This window comes from Trachemys scripta, chromosome 8, assembly GCF_013100865.1.
Source record: "Trachemys scripta elegans isolate TJP31775 chromosome 8, CAS_Tse_1.0, whole genome shotgun sequence".
In the NCBI taxonomy this organism is placed as follows: domain Eukaryota; kingdom Metazoa; phylum Chordata; order Testudines; family Emydidae; genus Trachemys; species Trachemys scripta.
The window spans coordinates 55,554,939-55,576,129 of record NC_048305.1 but is presented as its reverse complement, the minus strand read 5'-3'; the positions used below and the strand labels follow the sequence as shown (position 1 = coordinate 55,576,129).

Below are 21,191 nucleotides of genomic sequence, written 5' to 3'. Positions count from 1 at the left end.
TTAGCTGGTTTCCCATATTACCAGCCATTTATGTTTAAAAGGCTTGAAATTTATACTGTGTAGTACTGTGATAAGGAGGGAAGAATAAAGTATCCTTTTGGCATGAAAATGAAACTTGGGCAGGCCAGGGGGGAGTGGAAGCATCTATCTGCATTTTATGGGGAATGGTGGAGGGGCAGGAAATCTGAAAAAAGTTATTTGCAATCTTCAGAAAATAATGTATAACCTTATTTTACCCTTAGTTTTTACTGTAGATTTTATTTTAGACTGTTTTAAGCATGAAGAAAAGTTACAAACTTTCCAAATAAATAAATAAATGTTGAATAAAACGAAGTGTTAAATGTATAAACATGACAATGACATTTCACTCTAGCAAGCATTCATGTGCCATGTTAGCTGAATACTAACATCCAAGGAACAGACAAACGTACACAGCCCAGGATTCATTTTAAAAGGGATATAGTCAACATCTTGAGGACTAAAATGTGCCTGTCCTTTTGAGACTGCAAGTATATAAACACACCCTTTGCATTCATGAAACTGGCACACTGAAAAATACCATAAGAAGTTTTAAAAGAGAAGCAAAACCTATGCAGCATTCTAGTGTGTATATATATATTATTATATATAATAAGTATTATTATTTTCTGTTTTTATATATCTATATAGATATATAGATATATAAAAAAACAGAAAATAATAATACTTCACACTTTCTCCTGTAGATCTCAAAGCATGTTACTGGGACCAATCTTTTTTCATTAATGACCTTGGCACAAAAAGGGAGAGCGTGCTAATAAAACCTGCAGATGACACAAAGTTGGGAGGTCCATACAAAGGGGGACCAGAATATCATAGAAGAAGATTTGGGTAACCTTAAAAACAGGAGTAATAGAAATAGGATGAAATCTAATAATGCAAGGTCATGCATCTAGGGACTAACAACAAGAATTTTTGCTCTAAGCTGGGGATGTATCAGTGGAAGCAACACAGAAGGAGCAAGACCTGGGCACATTGGTAAATCTCAGAATGACTATGAACTGCCAAGGTGATGCAGTCAAGAAAAAAGGCTAATGCAATTCTAGGACGCATCAGGAGAGGTATTTCCAGTAGAAATAGGGAAGTGTTATAACCATTATAAAAGGCACTGGTGAGACCTCATCTGGAATACTGTGTGCAATTCTGGGTCACAGTATTTAAGGAAGATGAATTCAAATTGGAATAGGTAGAAAGAACAGCTACTAGGATGATCAGAGGAATGGAGAATCTACCCTATGAGAGGAGAGTTAAGGAGCTTGGCTTGTTTAGTCTAACAAAACAAAAGGATAAGGAGAGAGATGATTGCTCTCTATAAAAACATCAGATGGATAACCACCAGGAAGGGAGAGAAGTTATTTAAATTAAGGGCCAACGTCGGCACAAAGCAAATGGATATATATTGGCCAGCAATAAGTTAAGGCTTGAAATTAGACAAAGGTTACTAACCCTCAGAGGAGTGAAGTTCTGAAACACCCTTCCACGGGAAGTAGTAGAAGCAAAAAACCTAACTTAAAACTTGCTTGATAAGTTTATGGAGGAGGGTAGTATGATGAGATTGCCTACAATGGCATATGGCCCATCCACAACTGCTATGAGCAAATATCTCCAACTGTCACAGATGTGACACTAGAGGGGGAGGGCTCTGAGTTATTATAGAGAATTCTTTTCCAGCTGTCTGACGAGTGAGTCTCATCCACATGCTCAGGATCTAACTGACGGCCACATTTAGGGTTGGAAAAGAATCTTCCCCAGGTCAGACTGGCAGAGCCCTGAAGGGAGGGGGGGCAGGACAGGCTGCTTTCCTCTGTTGATCACTTGCTGCTTTGAACTAGAGTAAATGGTGGATTCTCTGCAATTTTAAGTCCACAAATCAACTTCAGTAACTCAGCCACAGATTATGGGCCTATTACAGGAGTGGGTAGGTGAGGTTCTGTGGCCTTCAATGTGCAGGAGGTCAGTCTAGACCAGTGGTTCCCAAACTTGTTCCGCCGCTTGTGCAGGGAAAGCCCCTAGCGGGCCGGGCCGGTTTGTTTACCTGCCGTGTCCACAGGTTCAGCCGATCGCGGTTCCCACTGGCCGCGGTTCGCTGCTCCAGGCCGATGGGAGCTGCTGGAAGCGGCGGCCAGTACGTCCCTCGGGCCGCACCACTTCCAGCAGCTCCCATTGGCCTGGAGCAGCGAACCGCAGCCAGTGGGAACCGCAATTGTCCGAACCCGCGGACGCGGCAGGTAAACAAACCGGCTCGGCCCACCAGGGGCTTTCCCTGCACAAGTGGCAGAACAAGTTTGGGAACCACTGGTCTAGATGATAGTCCCTTTTGGCCTTAAAGACTATAGATATGCATTATTAATGCCATTTCACAGACTGGGAAATCAAGTGCAGAGAGCATGTCAATGGTAGAGCTGGGAATACCACCTGGGTCTCTTGACTCCCAATTCTGTGTTGTTCTCTGCTGGGAAGGAAAACTATTTTTTTAAAGATGCAATTTTTAACCTGCCAGTGCCCTTCTTATTTTCCTTTATCAGTATTATTTATTACTCCATTAGCACACCTGGCAATGGACAGACAAATGCATAAATGAAGAGAAGACCCCCATCTCAAAGAGTTTGTGGTCTGAGGTCCTCATCCTTTAATTTGTTAAAGGCAGATTACGCCATGAAGGCAGATCCTGTGCCCACTGGTCTCCCAGTGCCTTGTATAATGGTAATAACGCTTCCCTAGCTCTACTGGAAATACCTCGCCTGATGCATCCTAGGATTGCACTGGCCTTTTTCTCAATCGCATCACATTGACTTTAATGGGTGCCCAACCATGCAGAACAACTTGCAGAATTATGGACTAAGGGCTTTGCTCATGTGAGTATTGCTATTTTAATCAATGGTCCTACTTGCATGAGTATGGCAATTAGGATTTGGCCTTAAATTAGACAACAGAGAACATCAAGGCGGCATGGACCTAGTGGGGCTGCAAATCAGGAGACCTGGGTTCTATTCCCAGCTCAGACATTGATCTACTTTGAGACCTTGGCATTTCTGCGCCTCTCTCCCCACACACACTCTTTGTTTGTGTTGTCTATTTAGATTGTAAACTCTTTAGAGCAGGAATTGTTTCTTACTAGGCACTGGTAGAGTGCCTAACACAATGGAGTTAGGATCTCTGTTGGGGTTTCCATGCACTACTGTAATATAATTAATAATACAGAGAGGGATTGGGGATGGGGGCCGAGAATCCAGGGAAAGTAATGGGAAGGCCAAGGGATAACAAGTCTCATCATATAGAAAGTTATGCATTCTGAGCCATAAGGAAGATACATATAAAAACCTTCTTAGATTAACAAACATTCTTAGTTTAATATTCAGCATGGTGTGCCATATGGATATATCGAAAAAAACTGGTTTTCTTGCATTTTGTTGCACTTTAGATTTAACAGTACTTTTAAAATTACACTCTCAAGTTCACAGATCCAAAACGTTACACCTTTTTTCCTCTTGCATTGGCTACTTCTGTATGTATATTTCACACAGACACATATACCCCTTTCAAAAAAAAAATTTTCTAAGTGCTTCGACAACAGTCTAGGGTACCGAGCCCTATTACAGCAGGCACAGTGCCTTGCCTGCACCACAGCTGCCTGACCTGCAAGACAGCTCCTGTTCTTTGGTGCCCTAACAGTATTTCAGATACTGCTCCAGTCAAATGTGCCAAGACAGGCTGCAAGTTACCAATACTGCTAACATACACATCAGTAACTTTACTCACAAGTAGCTCCACTGAAATCATGACAGTAAAGTTACTCACATGTAAAGCGTTCACAGGATCAGGTCTGAAGGTATTATATCACATTCATCACTGTTGTATCACCTGCAGGTCTTCTTTCACACAGCCCCCTAATCACAGTTCAACATTTCTAAGCTGATCCCCAAAACCCCTACCCACTCCACATTTAAGTCCCTCTTAAGGACTCATTTCTGCCAAACTGCTTGTAGTGTATAAAGTTGACTTGTATTTGCATCGCATACAATTTGCCTATTGTTCCTGTTCCACTCGTCCTAACCCGTCTACTTGCCTGTCTTTAGATTGCAATCTTCTTGGAGCAGGAAACCATCTTCCATGAGCATTTGGAAAGTGTCTATTCACACATAGCAGGCAGGCACTATGGTAAAATAACAATAATCTGAGCATCTAAGGGAAGAATACCAGACAGAAGAAGAGAGAGAAAACAAATGAAGACAAGAGAACAGAGAGGAAACACACCTCCAGCATGATATAAATGGAATATTAATGTTTCAGAGACTTGAAAAGTAGACAGAACAAGAATCAATAGGATAACATGTTGAACAAAAACACTGCAGTTCACAGTTGGAACATTTACAATCTTCTAAATTTTGATTCTTAACCTATAGGGATTGTGGAAAACCTCTGTCCTACACTGAGTTTTCGATTTTCCTTCTCTTCTTCCTGGTTCAAAGTCAATCATATTGCCCATTAATTGGGTATGAGATCTGCCCTCTGGGCAGACTGCTACTTTGATGCTCTCTTTTGGAAAGAAAAAAAAAGGGGCAAAGGCCAGTGGATAGCCCTAATATAATTAGTATTATTAGTAGAATTTATATAGCGCCAAAAATATGCTAGGTGCTTTACAGACAGAGTAAAACAAGTTCCTCACCCAGAGAGCTCCAGGAAAAGAAGGAAGCATTTTATCTTTATTATTTTAAATATCTGCCTTTCCTCCCCCACCTTTAAATTAATTCTTAACTAAGTCTTGTGAAATCCATGTAAGCCACACCTGTCTGCCAATATACAAACCTTATCCTTTCATTTTTGTTATAAGTATTTTCTAGTTTTGTTTTTTGACACCACATTTTCTCTTTAGACCTCACCTATTCGTTCACCACCTCAGAGCACCCCTTACCTATCAACTGTTTAACACTTTACTGTTGACGGACAGCTAACCCGATACCTTCTCTTGTTCTCATTTTATAAGCCCCCAACCAGCTACACCCACCCTCTGCCTTACTACACTGCAACCTGCCTCTCAAATCCCTTTGCACACTGCCAATCTCTGGGGCTAGTTTGGTAGAGATTTGGTAGAGATGTTTGGCTGTAGCTGCTCCATCATCAATCCTTGCTCAAGGGTGGAGGAATAGTTGGCAATTCTGGTCTACATGATAGTGCTGGGAGAATGCTTCTCAGGAGGCCTGATGCCCACAACCTTTTGTTCTGCTTAGCACCCTGCTGGCTTACCGTCCCCAACCACTGCTCTGAATCCCTTCTCCCATGGGGCAGCAGGGAAACGTATCAATTCCCCTCCCTCGCTAATCCAAATGGTGTGGGCTCCTGTCCATACTGTGGAATGAGGTACGGGTATGACAGCAGGTCTGGAGCCATTATGTCAGGTGCCACAACCCACACGGGAGCGAGCATATGAACACCTACATAGCATGCCCACAAGACTGAGGGGAAGTATTTTTGGTAAAGAAACATATTTTCCCCCCTCTAAGATATTGTTATAGAACAGGTTTTTTTTAAAAAAGGCTTTTAAAGCTATGGTAAATCCCTCAAGTACCCCTTTTAACATACAATTAGGGTTACTCTAAAGGCAATTTGGAAAAACAATAATTTTAACATAAGGATGTCAAATCCCAGGCCTACTAATCTCAATGACAAAGCTCCCATTGACTTCAGCAGCACCAGAATCTGGCTCCAAGGTATCCATTCAAACACAGGAACACAGAAGGTAGAACCAAATTTGCACTGATAATTACATAGTTTGTTTACATAAAACTAGATTAACATGCCCATAATACTGTATCCAAGACAAATTAACAGGAATTTGCTTGTTTGTGGTTATTAACAATAAAAACCTGGGATCAATCAGCTTTGTCTTCACCAGGCCATGACAGGGACAGAGTGGCTGTGAGCAACATTATTAGTAAGCTCCACCAGACACACTGAGTCCTGGGGCTGCATTTTAGGTATTTATACTTACTACACTGTGACCACACAAACATAAATTATTCAGCGAAATAGGTTAGGGTTGGGGGGGAAGGGGAGGAGTCACAGAACATTCTTCCAAAATTTGGACACATTTTAAATGAAAGCAGATTTGCTGCTGCAGCAGAATTATGCTGCCAGGGTTTATTCTGACAAAGGAGTTTAGAAAGCCTTGACATCATCACTGTAAAAAACCCAGGCAGCTTAGGTTAAAATGGCGGTCCAGAACTGGACAGAAAACTAAATTAATACTATCCTTCAATTCAAAATTGCTTTCTTCTCAGAACTTCTTTCAACAAGCTAGATGCTGTAAAATTACTACTAAGTAGAGCTGGCCAAAAAATGAAAAACTCATTCTATGGAAAATTCTGACGTTTTTTTCCCCCCAAAAGTTTCTAAATTGGCCTGTTTTTAAAAAAAAAAAAAAAAAAAAAAAGTGCAAAATATTTTAGCATTTTTGTCATGAACATCTAAAACATTATCAAAACTGTGACAGGCTCTTTATTCAAAACCCAATTTTGGTAAAACAAACTTTTTCACTTATCAAAACACTGGTTTTGGGGTGACAAAAAATGTCTATATACATTTACATTGTATTCTATTAAATAGAATTCTATTAAAAGAGTCTATATTTTTGCAACATTTTTAAAAACGCCATTTTCCAAGTTTCCATTCAAAAATTTTCAACTAGGTGTACTGCTAGAGACCATTCTAGATTTGCTCTTCTATGTTCACCAACCAGTCACACTGCTCTGTAAAAGTTATTTTTAAATGGATGACCAGAACAATGTTTTTACAGTAGAATGATTTTTACAATATCTTTCTTATTGTTTTCCAAAAGATTTCTGCTATATTTGTAAGTATCGTGTTTTTCCTTCTATTATTTCCCTCCCTATCATATGCTTCTAGGCTATTTCAGTCTTACCTCATTTCCTTTTCCTTTTTTGCTTGCTCTTCCTCCTCTACTTTCTCCTCCCTTCCCCTCCAAATTCACTTTGTAAAATTGTATTCCTCCTTAGTATTTCTGGTACAGATCTAACACGTCAGTTAGTGTACAGGATAAACAACAGAAGGACTGTTAAAGATAGCTGCATGCAGCATAACTGGAGATTACATAACAGTAAGTAAGGGAAGAGACGGAAAATGTAGAACCCTAGACGGCCGCCATATTCCTTTTTTACCTCCAACTTTGACCTACTTCATCTTTGCTGAGCACCTCACCAGTCAAATTTACTGAACTTATTGGCCAACTGCCAGGAGTGTCTAAATTTCTGTCAGTAACCTGTCATGTGACCTGAAGGAGCCCTAACACTTTATACTACTTCAAGGATGAAGGTAATTCCCCTTCTCTGTTTTCCATCCACTCTTACTTTGCACTCATTCAGGCACAAAATCAGTGGCACAACCTTATTATGCACAAAGGCCCACATGCCCCTTCCAGAAACTACTGCACTTTTTTCCTTGACTCTGAGACTATAGTCCCCCAGAGAGAATGAAAGAAGCATCCACTCCCATCCCAGCTCTGTTTGCAGCTTTAAGATATGTTATCGACACCCATTATAACTTCTAGCCTTTGACTCTATTGGCACCAAGCAGCATACTCACACCCACTTTAACCAACTACCCTCAGGCTTTTCAAGCAGTACAAAACTTTCTTTAGGCAACTTCATGAGAGTCTGGCGGTCGCAGAGAGGAGAAAGAAGAGGAACTGAGAGATTACAGAGCAAGTGGGGGAAAGGATAAGCAGCTGCACAGGCTAAAAAGTGAATGGGTTGGCAATCAACTCTAAGAGAATTAGTAAACTGAAACATAAGCAGGGCAGAGTAATTCATCAGGTAGAACCATCAAAAGAAAACCAAGACTTTCAGGTCTTCTGTGTTCTATCCTAAGGCTTTTTAGTCCTCAGTGTGTTCATAGTGCACTACTGAAACCAAAACAGAACTGGTCTTACGATGCCAGAAATCCCTAGCCTGGTAATGACTAGCCTGGTCCTCCTCCTTACAAAACATTCTTCTGTCTCCCAAGCAGCTACTTTGATAGTCTCGTATTCCTCCCCTGGTGAACCTGATTTTTGCCTGCCTGCAATCTCCAGCCCTGTCTTATCCTCCCCTAAGCTTTAGTGCATGGGAGAGGAACTATCCTTTTTTTGTAAGTGACCATATTGTGTGTCTCCCTCTTCTTGCAGGAACTGGGATACAATCTAATCATTGCCAATAAGCTTTCCTTTGGCTGTTTTGATTGAAACACCACTAGGGGAGGGAGGCACCTCGCCACCACCACCACCAACAACAACCCCCCTCCCCCATTTCTGCTCCATTTAGATTAAGGAATAAATATGGGGACACAAATATATCCTTTTGTGCACAAATATATCACTATTCTAGGCCAGTCTTAACAGCAGCTCCGGGTGGGGGGTTATTCTCCACTATAACCCATTCATATAATTCCCATCAACACTACTGTAATGGGAATTCTACAGCAACAAAGGGAGAAATGATTCTCCTCTATCACAGCAGTGACTGGCATAATTGAAAATGGTGGTACAATGGAAGAAAAACTGCACCTGTTAGGGCCCCAATTTTGTAAACATACATATGCTTAATTTTAAGCACATTGTTATTCCAGGGGGAATTCTGCGCCACTGCACATGCTGAGAATTTATGTCCCCCGCAGATTTCTTTGCTTCCCCGCAGAAAAATGATTTTCTGACAGGGAAGCAAAGGGAAGCCACAAGAGTGGTCATGCGACATTCCCCTCCCCACCCGAGCAGTATGTTTTGGGTGCCCAAGGCAGCTGGCAGAGAGGTAAATCACTGTGGGGCAGGAGCTGGGGAAGACACAGCTGGTGGCTCCTACTCTGCACCAGCTCAGCTGCTAGTCCCAGCTGGGCTTGGGAGAATGGGACTTCCTCTTCCCCTGCACAGCATCTAAGGCCAGGTCAGACCCACCCCCAGATTTCTCCCCAGGCTGCAGGAAGATCTGCAAATTCCACCCCTCCCCCACTTCCTGCACCCATTGCCCCTCAGCTGCAGGGGGAGGGATCACTATACAGGGAGATGCTCCCCCATCCGCCCAACCCCCGTGCATCCAGACCCCCTCATACCCAGACCTTCCCACCGAGCCTCCACCTTCCCCCCCGGCATCCAGAACTCCCCCTTCCAAGTCCCACTCCCCTGCACCTGGACCACCCTGATGAGTCACCCGCAGCCAGCTCCCCACCTCACCGAGCTCCAATAACTGCACCTGGATCCCCACCAGCATCAGGATTCCTCCTACTGAACCCTCCATACCCAGACCCACCTGCCAAGCTCTACCCCCCCCCCACACACACACACAGACACCTCAGCTCCTTGCTGAGCTCCAACCACCTTCACCTGGACCCCCCTGCAGAGTCCCATTACCGTTGCACCCAGAACCGCCCCCCCAACAAACCCTTGTGCATCCAGATCCCCTTGCACCTGGATTCATCACTGAGCTGCCTGCACCCAGATTGCCCCACACAGAACCCTCTCAACCCACACCTGGATCCCCCCTCCATTCTTGGATCCTGCTGGGCTGAGCCTGCCTGCCCACACCTGGCACAGAGGGGAAGGACCCTGGGGTGTTTCTGGGGCAAACCCAGTCCTTGCACTATCTCAGGGTTGGGTGCAGCCTCACTGCTGAGTCCATGTCCTGGGGGGAGCTGCAGAGTGATCTCCCACCTCTGTGCAGCCAGTGGCCTGTGCTCCCCAATGCCATGCTGGAGTCTCCACATTTATTTGACAAATAAAATTTGCAAAATTTTTAATTTTTTAGCACAAAATACCCTCAGGAGTAGCACATGTGTTTGCAGGGTCAAGACAGACTGCTAATTCCCATTTGTGCCCTATAATATACCTACACCTTTTTACAGAGAGAGGAAAAGAAGGAGAGGAGATAACACATTTGTACAACAAATATCTGCCATTCTCCAATTAACCTTCAATAATCATGGGGAGCCCAGAGTTCCTTCTCCCTAGCCTCCAAGCTGAACAAATAGACTGTAATCAATCATTTCTCTAGATTATCAACCTATGAATTTATTGTCTCCCAAAATGATCCAAGGCTACGTTAGACACTAAGGGCCAAATTCTGCAAACCTTGCTAAGGCAAAACGCCCACTGACTCAACAAGAGTTTTGTGCCTTGGCCTGGACAAAGGACTGAGGATCCTCTCTTATAGCCTTTCATGAACCACCTGGTTTGAGGTCAAGGCACACAGGAGTGAGCCGGGCTATTCACCTGTTTACTCCCTTCATAGAGCAGGTGGGCGAGGAGTCATCCAGGAGGGGCAGAGAATGGGCAAAGCCTTAGTTCCACTCCTTTAGCTACATTGGTCAGAGCAGATGAGCCAGCATGGCATAGGTAATAATTTACTGCTACTACAGACCAGGAGTAAATTACTAGCTCCCAGAAGCAAAGAGGAAATTGGAGGAGTGTCTCTGAATCATCATGCCTCCTGTTGTTATTCCTGGGTGGTACAGTGCACATTCTATTTCTTGCCCAGAGCTGTGCCTGAGATCCACAATAAGGTCTGAGCCAAATCCTACAGTTGCATTCATGGCTGACATATTTTATTTACTCTGAATAAGAGCTTGTGTATGTTCCTGAACTATGCTAAGTGTAACTGTCCTTTGAATTATTTGATTAACTGATGAATCTATTTAACTACAAGAGTTACATAGCCTGTGCAATATTTTCTGACTTCTACAGAAGCTAGTGATTTGCAGCTAGTAGAATCACTGTGCACCAACACCCACTCCTAATGGACCACAACACACATTATGTCCATTAATCATTGGAAAGCATTGTTATGTGTGTTACCTTAAACTCAAGATCCTTTACAAATAGTAGAAATTTAACATCACAAGCCACCTCCTGAGAAACTGTGAACCTCATCAATTGTTGTAAGGAGTGATTCCACAATACTCTCAACAGTTACCCATAAGCAAAGTGAAATAATATTGATAACTAGCCGCATTCTACGGAATAAGGCTAGGCAAGATGTAAACCTTGGAAAGTCAACCTCACTCTGGACCACTGCTGAATAGTCAGTTTCCTGCTTTGTGAAACCATCCACAGAATAAGATGTGCAGCCCACTTCCCCAGTCATCTGCCCTTCAACTTTTTAATCACACGAGCAACAAATATCTAAGCCTCTCTGCCCTGGTGCCAAACTATCTTGACTCACCCACTCCCTGTACCTAGTGACAAGCTTCTAGCCTCCCAACCCCCTTTATAGTTACAACTTCCTTTCTTCCCACTAGCCACATACACACACAAGTCCGTAGCCTATATGTTCTATCTAGATATTTAAATTACCCTGGGGTCTCTGATCACCTGTTGAGGATCAGCAGGGGCACAGAGCCTATATCAAGGCTAACAAGGAGTCTGGTGGCACCTTAAAGACTAACAGATAAGGTGCCACCGGACTCCTTGCTGTTTTTGTGGATACAGACTACCATGGCTACCCCCTGATACTTGACACTATATCAAGACTGGGTTTGGAACCATAACTGAGAACTTCCTTACATTTAAGTGATGAAGACTGGGATTTCCAAAGGGGCTTAGGAAAGCTAGGTGACCAAATTCCATTGCAAGTCAATTGAGATTGGGGGCTTAATTCCCTGAGGCAATTTTGAAAACCCCAGCCTAAATTCACAGATGTGCATGCAAGTGAATTTAACTTCACAGGAGAGGAACACATTCTCAACCTTAATTGTGCATTAAAGTTCTTGCTGTTTTTAAACTTGAGGAATATTACCCTCTATGGGCAGCACACACCCTTGTGACAGTGTTTTGAGTCTGTAAAATGTTACCATTACAGGAAGTACACACCAAAGTCAGCTTCTGTCATTGAGAAAAAAAAAAAATAATCTACCCATCAGTCATGAGTCAATCTTTACTGCTCTGTGACACTGACAGAGTATGTCTGTTTGCGTTAGTTGCGACAGAGTCACTCCCTGTTGCTGACATCTTCATCCAGTGCTGTATCATGGTCCTCTACTAGAGCAAGCTGTTCCAGAACACTCAGACTGGCTGTTTCACTTTTAAAAGCTTTCTGAGGATATTTCTGCAGAATGAAACATGATGATTTGAGGCAGGAATCTGCAGCCTCCAGGATGGGGTGGGGGAACAGGGAAGGACTATCACAAACATCATTCCAAGTAAACCACTTTAATTAGGGTAAGAAAGGAAAACTCCCCAAACATCAATTTGAGGATTACTTAGTTTATCCCCTAAAGAATTTGAAACACAAAGAGAAAGATGGGAAGCACCCAAAAATCAGGAAGAGCTTTTCATCTTGAAGATCTCTCTCTTTCGACACAACAGAGACAGAGGGGATGCAGTTTGAACTATTAGGTTTTTTGAATACTGGAAAAACAATGCTTTTGAACTACTTGTTCATTGGGAGATTTTCAGGTTGGTTTCAGTAGCACTAGAGTCAACTTTGATTTATAGGTACCCACACCCAGAGGCTATGCAATAAACTAAAAATATATGTTGTAAGAAACAGGCAACATGCACAGTTAGATCCCAGAGTGGAAACAAAGCCTGAAGGAAAAATATAATGCAGCTAATACAAAAAAACCCTAAAACTCAGACAAGTCCTGAGCCTACCACTAAAGAATACATCTTAATGTACTTTCATGATAATTGAGGGGATGAGAATGTCATAGCTTCATGCCTGAACAAGGAAGGCCCTGCGCTTCATCTTCTCAACATGATCTCTTTTGGCAGATTCAGTAGCTCCAATTTGCCATTTGAGACTGCCACAAAAATAAAGAATCACATAAGGAAAGCTGGTCCCAGCTGCTATTATGGATGCCAGACTCTGATGAATCTCCAATATCCACCAGACCTCAGCTACTGAGTTGTGCCCATCTACCAAGAGCAGTGTCAATGGAGAAGAAAGAACACCGCCCTCAAGAATAGCACCGAGAGCTCTCCTGAGCCATTTGTTTCCACTCAGTACCACTACACAAACTAAGGGTCCCTGTCCATTCCTACTTCACAGGACTCCATGGAATTGAAGATGTCCACTAAGTGAAGGAGATACACCCAAATCTACTTTCAACATAAGACTGAGCCATGGCAAACTTTGCTGGTACATCAATGCTGCACAGCACCTGTATTTACACTAACAGGCAGGTGAACACCAGATCCTACTGGGGTATCATCAGAAAGGTGAAGAAGCCTAGCTTGTTCCCCTAATGGATATCAAGGATGGAGTGGCTGTTCAGCAAACCCACAGGACATTTACATTTGTCTTATTTTACGCAAATTTCGCTCATCTGCATTTTCTCAATTACTTTTATAGGTAGAGGTATCCAAAAAGTCAGTATCTGATATTTAGAACTTTTTCTAGCTGTTCATAGCAGTTAAAAGAAATTCTTATTATAGAAGAGTGAACTATGACAGGCCCAAATCCCCACTGGCTACACATCAACTTTCACATACCATCTAGAAGCACTGCAATCACTGCAAAGGCTGTTGCTCCCATGAGAAAGGCAGGAAGGATGCTCTGTTCTTTCCTCTATCTCTTCTTTGCTAAAACAATCGCACTACCCAGTGTCCTTAATTGTGCATACCCCCCAAATCCTGATTAGTGAGCAAGTCTAAAATTCAGAGGCCTGTTTGCCAAACATGCATCACTACTAAGAACTCAAAAATTGTTTTCATTTTATTGTAAGGGACTTGGAAGGAGACCGGGGTAGAAACCCAAGAACGAAAGTCCACGAGTTAAGGCTCTCCCCACTGATGTTCAGTGCACAAATTTGGAAAATTTGGGTAAATTTTCCCATTTATTTATACAGCATAAGTTGTCCAGAATATTTTTATATTCTGATGCATAGTTGGAATATAGTTATGTTTCATTTACTGGAATTGAGTGAATGAGGCTATGGTATTTATGTCATGTTCACAGATATGTTAAAGAGCTAAAATGCTGGTTAGTACCAAAGTGGTTCTGGCTCCTAACACACTCTTTTGGGAAAGTGCCCACTTGTATGTACAAATCCTGCAGCATTTTGCCCATTAAATATATACTTCATAAACCTCAGCGTTCTACACCTCAATCCTGGAATTTTTTTATTACTTCTTGTAATTGGTGGAATAAATGATAGGCGGCAGCCAAACTTAAGACTGCTCACAGTAAGCTTACACAGAGGTCCTGATATCTTCTATGCTCTCTGAGGACTTTTTCAAATATATTATTTGTTTTGCAGGAGAACCTGGAGTCCCCCACCAAGAACAGGGTCCCATTGTGCTAGGTACTGTACAGAACACATAGTAGGAGATAATCCCTGCCACAAAGAGCTTACAATTGAAACAGACAAGGGAGACAAGGGTGGGAGGAGAAACAGAGGCACAGAGGGGTGCAGTGACTTGTCTAAGGTCACATAGCAGATCAGTCACCAAAATGGGATTAGAACCCACATCTCCTTACTTCTACTCCATTGCCTCATCCACTGGACCATGCTGCCTCCTCATCAGGCCATCAATATTCAGGTGAAACTATTTTGTAGCATCTTATCTTTATTCCAGAATTACTTTTCCTTAAGAAGAACTACACTATGCACACATGAGATAACAGATGCTGTTGGACTATTATTCTGTTTTACTGGAATCCATTAGATTTTAACCATGTTTATGTATCATTGTTTCATCTAGCATCATTAATTAAGCTTCCCTACTTTAATAACAAAGTAGAATATGCTTGTCCAAGCTTGGAAAATGCCTCTCACTTTAAATGTAATTTTAAGGAATTGCCACACACATTTGGGAAGCAGCAGTACTTTAAAGCACAGTCATTAAGAAGTTTCGGGGGAAGGGGTGTTAAGTCACGCTATACAACTACTGCAGTTGCCACCAATTCCGAAGTCTAATTCAAACAATCTCGGTCACCCAAGTGACCACTAAGACTCGCACAGTACTCCTCGATCATCGACAAGGAAACCTCTTCAGTGGAAATTCTTCAAACCACAATTCCAAGGAATTGTTTTCAGAGGAATTTAAAAATGAAACTTGGTAAGATACACATCTTCTCAGTATGATTTGAACATTAAGTTGAAACCTAAGCCAAAGAATAATTTCAGGCACCATGCTGTTGGTTTTATTTGAAGGATGCTCTCCTTATTTGATTCTCTGGTTCTTAACACAAAGCTCCTTAATGCAACTTTTCAATTCCATTCCCCACCCTCCTCAGACATACATCCCTCAAGATGTTACAGCAGATATCTTACTAAAATGTACCTTGGGAGAAACTTCAAACAAAAACTGGTCAAGTCCCTCTTTGGCATACAGCAGTTCTTGCGTACTCTGGTTTTGGGTAAAAACCCACTGAAATCTATGTACAGGAGAAACATGTTGCTGCAGAAAACTCATGCCTTTATTTTTAGCATTTGTATCTTTTCACTGAATAAAATAAGCCATGTATAATGCCTATAATTGAGTGTATCTTTGGTATTTGATTGTAAGTGTAGTGAAGAAAATACTGTAGTACAAGTACTGTATATCAAAGTGACTAAGTTAGCTTTTTTACATAAACGCTAAGGCTTGTAATTTTCTGTCCGAGATATATCACTAAGTATTGTACTACCAATCATATTACTGCTCTGTACAGAGATAAGAGGGAAAGTATTCTCCCAGCCCTCAGATACCACAGTGACATGCACTTAAACAAGAAAGACAGAGTTTTGTACAGCAGATGAGGTTGTACCACATATTTTTAAGACAGCAAAACAAGAAAATACTATGTTAGTATAATACAGTTGACACAGATCCACACCTGCAAGAAAATTTGCTTTTAAAATTATTTGCTTTTAAAATTACAACTGTATTACAGGGCTTTGGTATTGCACTACACATTGTTCCCTCTCAGAGGGCCCTACATCACGGGACAATATCCCCTAACCCAGACAGTCCTCATCTATATTGCAATCTATTTATAAAGGGCACCTGGTACACCACATAACCTTAACTGCATACATGAGAACCCAATAATACTATAATATATTTGCATTAATATTGTGGCACCCATTTATGTAGGACCACACAAGCTGCATAGATGAGACACAACCAGGGAAGAATAAGGGTTCAGCCTTGTTTGGGTGCATAATTGCTTTGGTGGGTTTATGTTCAAAACTTAATGCTGTTCCATTAATTTATGATAAAGGATGTTCAGGGGCATGGAGACAGTGACAACATGGGCTCTATTCTACCTCCACCAAAGTCAATGGCCAAACTCCCATTAACTTCAATGGGAGCAGACTGGGCCCCATGTCAAGATGAAAATCAAAATGAAACTATAACTTGCATTGGCAACAATAAAATCATCCCATTCTCCCTGAAAAAGAAATGACACCATCACATAGGATAATAAGAGTTCTTGCATTCTTACATTATAAGATCTTTGGAACAAGGACTATGTTTACCTTTAAATTTGTACAGCACCTAACACAACAGGGCCCCCAAACCCAACTGGATGTTACTTAGCATCTAGAAGCCACAGTCATGGATCATGACTCCACTGTGCTAGACACTGTACAAACACAGGGGGGAAAAAAGACATTCATTGCACCAAACTACTGTAATGCCCATAAGATAATTCATACTAAATAATAATTATAGCTCCCCTCTTTTCCATTACATTAAGTTCAAGTTTCTTGGTACCACCTTCCAGGCCTTTCACAATTCTGTTCTTCCCTTCTTATCTCTTATCAATTCCCAAACTCTGCTCCACCAATAATGCCAGGTTTGACTGTCTACTTCTCCCACAGCCATCGTCACATCTTCTTTCACCCTGCTCCCAGGCATGGACCTTCTTCCCTGAACTGATCCATAAGACCACTCATTTAAATAGCTCCTCCAACGACACTTCTTCTGTGACAACTACAAGAAACTGGCCAATTCATAATGTTGAGGGGTTGCCAAGTACAGCTGATGTATATTAATTTTAAACAAAATCACACCTTTGATTGTATGTTGATTGTCTTAGGCCCTGATCCTGCACTGTGATCAGTATGTGCCCACATGGAGCCCCACTCAAGTCAATCAGACTCCACACAATTTCAGGGATCTGCTCACATGCAATAGCTTACATGGTTAGGGCCTTTGGAGCAGGCACTAACTCTACCTGTGAGTATGGACGGTACCAACACATTGTTGGTGCTACTGGAATACATATAATCAGTAATACTACAGAATGATAAAGGCATAGAAGGTTGTTCTAAATATGATCTTGAACATGCAACAATGTCCTTTTAAACATGTTTTTGTAAAGTATTTTCAACAATAAAGTACAGCACACATCTCAACTGTATTAATATTAATTCTAATCTATTGTGTTATACTGAATTTGTTTACCTAAAGTTGAACAATCATGTCAACCTTTGTTAGTAACAGAGGGTCCTGTGGCACCTTTGAGACTAACAGAAGTACTGGGAGCATAAGCTTTCGTGGAACCTTCAAGTGAGGTTCTTACCCACGAAAGCTTATGCTCCCAGTACTTCTGTTAGTCTCAAAGGTGCCACAGGACCCTCTGTTGCTTTTTACAGATTCAGACTAACACGGCTACCCCTCTGATACTTAACCTTTGTTAGTGTGATTGCACAACAAACTACATTAGACTTGAACAACTAAGCTACTCTCTCTCTCCAGGAAAGATATATAGAAGTTGCTCACTTTTAGTAACACCATTCTTTTAAATTCAGTATGCAACACATAATGATATTATGCAGAACAAAAGCAAAATTTTAGCACAAGGTAAATGCTTTCATAATTATGTACTGTACAAAACATGACACGGTGTGCAGATGCTGTGTAATAACCTCACACCCAGTGTACGCTGTCAGGCACAAGATAAAGCAGAATGTTTTCAACCACTGAACATTATTGCATAATAAAAGCACATCCTGTTGTATCTTGTTCCAACTATACTATTAAGTCAACTATACAACAAGGATTTTCAAAATAAACAATTGCACATATAAAAACAAAAACCATAATTTACACATCATGTCAGCTAAAAATATATCATTCACGTGTTTGACCTCCCAAGATATACTCTATGTTTAAATGCTGTTCAATCAATGGCAGAACAGTGAAAAGGTTTTTTTTAATATCATAATGAAGTATTAATTAAAATAAACACCAAAACCAAACACAACAAACATAATTTGGGATCCCCTAACATAAGAAAGTGCAATAGCAAGGCTATAGTGGTCTGGGCTTCTAGTTACCCCTAGTTCACCAGTCCACATCCCAGTCAGTAGAAGCCAAGAGTCATTACTAGGGACCTATACAAAAACAGCTGTTTGCCTCAGTCTAGTTTCTAATGCACAAACATTCACATAACAAAAGTCATCATCATGACTGACACCCTTACTGGCAGCCTCAGCAGAGAAGCAAAGGACTGGACAGACATAAGCAAACTACCCTCCAACCCAGTGGTTTACAACCTATTTACCATTGTGGGCCACATATGCAGCGCTCTGTGTGTTATGTGGGCTACATCCACATAATATATTTACTACCTGTATGGCCCCGAGGATGTCACACGGGCCGCAGCTGTATGCTGATTGGGCCACAAGCAGCCCATGAGTTGAGAACTACTGCTCTAACCTGTAGAGGTGATCCGTTTAAGTATTGTTGGAGCTCCAAAGGAAAGGTGGCCGACTCTAGCTCTGCCCCAGGCAAACTGGCAAATATCCACTCCTACCAGCCTGCAGTCACCCTTGTAGATAGTTACTGATTATTCTTCTGCCCCTAATATTTTGTTGCCCCCAAGGGAACTGCCTTCTCTACCTCTACAGCAGAACCAACTCTAAGGCCTTGGCTACACTTACCCGCTAGTTCGACAGCTGGAAATCGAACTTCTGGGTTCGACTTATCGCGTCTAGTCTGGACGCGATAAGTCGAACCCGGAAGTGCTCGCCGTCGACTGCGGTACTCCAGCTCGCCGAGAGGAGTACCGCGGAGTCGACGGGGGAGCCTGCCTGCCGCGTGTGGACCAAGGTAAGTTCGAACTAATTCGAACTAAGGTACTTCGAACTTCAGCTACGTTATTCACGTAGCTGAAGTTGCGTACCTTAGTTCGAATTAGGGGTGTAGTGTAGACCTGGCCTAAGGGGGGGAATAAAGGGGAGGCTGCATTACTTCTGTCCATGTTGATTCCCCTCTACAAATCAACAGAAAACTGTCTCCAGAATCGTTAGCCAGCGCTAAACTGACCATTGCAATGTATATTAGGAGTCTGACATCACATCAGGGTAAGCACAGTCTGACATCTACAGTTAAGTCAGTGATGGTGTAAGTGCTGGTTGCACTACAGCCGTTGGATGTTGCAATGCATTTTCTGTTAAACACTAAAAATGATATTTTTTTAAAAAAATCGTTATGGAGGGCCTCTCCTGGACATCCATTCCTTATGAGGATAAGAAATCTCCAGCCAATTATTTATACTGTCTAACTCCTGTGATCTGAGAACAATCCACAGAACGTTAGTGTCTTACTTTATATATTAATGTCCATTTCAGCTACACATGCTATGGCCAGCTCCTTTAAGAATGGGTTGTAAAGCAATCTAGGTTAAAAACGGACACAAAACCAGCAAAATGCAGAGGAGAGGAACATCCAAACCCCTGAATCCTCTCTTTGGAGCAGGGGCACTTTGCAAACTGCAGAGGAGGAATGAAATCTGTTCCAGCCAGCCTACCTAGCAGGGATATGAATAATACATGGGGGGAAGAGGAATCTCAGAGGCACAGGAATGAGCACATAATAGGTCAGCTTTTGGGGGGGAGGATAAGGCACAGGGGGATCCCCCAGCTCCTACACCCACAGGCGGCTGCAGGGAGCGGAATCGCCCTCGAAACTCGGCTTGGGGAGGTGGGCGGGTTCCACCGCTTCAGCTCGCAAAGGGCAGCGGCAAATGCGATAGCCAGGCCTCCGAGGGGCTGCAGGAGGCGGCGGAGGCAGCATCTCTGCCCCCTTCCCCAGCAGCTCGGCACCCGGCGGCCGCTCCAGCGCCTCCCCGCTCCCCACCTTGCAGGCCTCCCCACCAGGCCCCCGGGGGAGGCTTCGCCGCAACTAGCTCCCGACGCAGGGAAGCGGGGAGACGGGGCAACACTCACCTCAGAGGCCGCCGAGCCCCTCCGCCTCCTGCCGGGTCGGCTGGGGCAGGTCCCCCAGTCCCAGGGCGGCGGGAGGGCCGGGCCGGGCCGGGAGACGAGCAGCTACAACTCCGTGAGACGGCTCCGTGGGGCGCTCCCGGCGGCGGCAGCAGAGCGGCCTCTCCGGGTAGCAGAGGGAGGGACCGAGCGGGGAAGGGGAGGGACGGAGAGGGCGCGCTCCGCCCGGTCAGGCAGGGGCGGGGAGAGAGAGGGAATTAAGAGACAGGGATGGAGGGAGAGGGAAGGGGCAGGAAGAGGCCTGGCTGAAGGAAGGGGGGAGAGCGAAACGAGGGGAAATGTGCTGTCTCCGCCCTTCTTCTCTTGCTTGCTGCCCTTCTGCCTCCTTTCCTCTCCCTGGCTCCCTCCTTTCCCGCCCAATATCTGCTTGTGCCCCCGACCCTGGCTGTGCCCTGGGGTAGCACTAGGGGAAATGGGATGAACTAGGAACAAAGGCAGAGAACGCTCCAGAAGAACGGCCCGACGAGGCTGTGGCATGATCTCCCAAGGGAAATGGAAGGAGCCCCAGTGTCTGGGGTGTTTAAAACTAGAAGGGACTCTGGGAAGTGTACGGTGAGCGCCAGGCTTTAAACCGGCTGCAAAGAGATGAAACTATCTGAAAGGCAGTGCGGTCTAGTGACTAAGGCACTGAAGTAGGACTCAGGAGATAGGGTGCTGGAACGAGGGGTGCTGGGAGTGCAGTAGCACCCCCTGACTTTAAGTGGTTTCTATCAGATAATGGGTTTACAGTTTTGTTCAATGGCTTTCAGCCCCCCACTATAAGAATTGTTCCAACACCACTGAAACTGGGGATTTATTCCCTGCTTTGCTGGGTGACCTTGGGCAAGTCACTTCATCTCTCTGTGCCTTGGGTTTCCTTCCCACCCTTTGTCTGTTTTGTGTCCTTCCACTGTAAACTTTTCAAGGGAGGGCCTCTCTGATTATAAATATGTACAGTGCCTAACGCAGTG

The 21,191-nt window shown here is 43.3% G+C and overlaps 1 protein-coding gene across 5 annotated transcripts in view; it reads right to left on the bottom strand.

Moving 5' to 3' along the window:
* C8H1orf21 (chromosome 8 C1orf21 homolog) overlaps window positions 1–20,390 on the bottom strand; it is a 258,076-nt gene extending 237,686 nt beyond the window's left edge. Inside the window, exon 1 of one of the 5 annotated variants that reach the window (XM_034779350.1) lies at window positions 20,185–20,390. The gene's annotated coding sequence lies outside the window, so the exon portion shown is untranslated. The remainder of the gene's footprint in view (window positions 1–20,184) is intronic. The other 4 variants (XM_034779351.1, XM_034779353.1, XM_034779354.1 and 1 more) reach the window with 4 other exon arrangements.
* Between the last annotated feature and the right edge of the window lie 801 nt (window positions 20,391–21,191).